The 1,094-nt window shown below is 38.1% G+C and overlaps 1 pseudogene; it reads right to left on the bottom strand.

The window, feature by feature from the left end:
- Nucleotides 1-348: 348 nt before the first annotated feature.
- On the bottom strand, nucleotides 349-1,064 carry LOC119524120 (annotated as a pseudogene).
- Between the last annotated feature and the right edge of the window lie 30 nt (nucleotides 1,065-1,094).

The following is a 1,094-nucleotide window of genomic DNA, read 5'->3' as shown; positions in this document are numbered from 1 at the left end:
GAAATTCATTGCCTGAGACTCTGATGCATTATTCTGAAAACATGTCTGATAGATACATACCATTAACATATAACAAAATATGGCATTTATTTCACAGGGAAAGAAAAGTTTCATCACAGAAACAGATTTACTGGATTTCAGCTTTGAATTTAGAAATATATTTTAAACATACAAAAGCAAAACAAAATACCTCTTAAAATAAAGTATATATGTAATCCATTATTAATACTTTTTATGCTTGTACAATATAAAACATTTAGAAACTTCTGATCTCTAGAAAGTTTGACCAGTTAACCTTTTTGGCCTTAATAAAATTTAAATTCCCTTCAGAGAATCACTTTAATGTTTTCAGTCCATCAGTCCAATATGGATGGAATTCTGTTTCTTTTTCTTCTTCTTTGGTGCTTTGTCCTCAGAGCTGCTATCTGTGCTAGTGCTATTGCTACTGGAGATGCTGGAATCTGAGTCTGAATCAGAGGAGGAGGAAGAGCATGTGGAGGAGGCTGAGGATGATGGATAAGAAGAGCTCCCATTAGTGTCACTATCCCTTGAGGAGGATGAGGTAGACATTTTTTCACTTTCTGATGAAGAATCACTGGCTGTAGTAGTAGTCACTGCTACTGATTCTGAAACTGGTTACACTTGTAGACTTTTTTTCTTGGACTTTTTTTCTACATCAGTTTCTCCAATGCTTTGTTGTAATAATAATCCGTTTTCTTTTTCTTTTAAAGCTTTCTTTAGTTCTGCTGTTCATGAAGACTGATGTAGGTATTGTCTTTTTCCTGTGCATTCATAAATCTGATACCCAGTTTCTAAGCATTTATGACATTTACATGTTGCTTATTTTCTTCCATCACTGGCCTGAGCTCCTTGGAGGCAGGCACTGTGAAACAGAAATGGCTACATTATCCCACTCCCCACTGTGGATTCAAGACTGGCCTCACATCCCAACTGCTCACTAGCCAGTTGACGCAGGTCTCCTGGCTCCCAGACACCCCTGATGCCCAACTCGGGCCCTCATTTACCTTTCTCTGGGCTACGAGATGGCACATGGGAGTCACCATTTTAGTGCAGCTCAGGACATATTCTCTTAA

Source organism: Choloepus didactylus, chromosome Y (assembly GCF_015220235.1).
Source record: "Choloepus didactylus isolate mChoDid1 chromosome Y, mChoDid1.pri, whole genome shotgun sequence".
Taxonomy (NCBI): Eukaryota; Metazoa; Chordata; class Mammalia; order Pilosa; family Megalonychidae; genus Choloepus; species Choloepus didactylus.
Note: the sequence above shows the minus strand (reverse complement) of the source record. Positions and strands in the feature narration are given on the sequence as shown.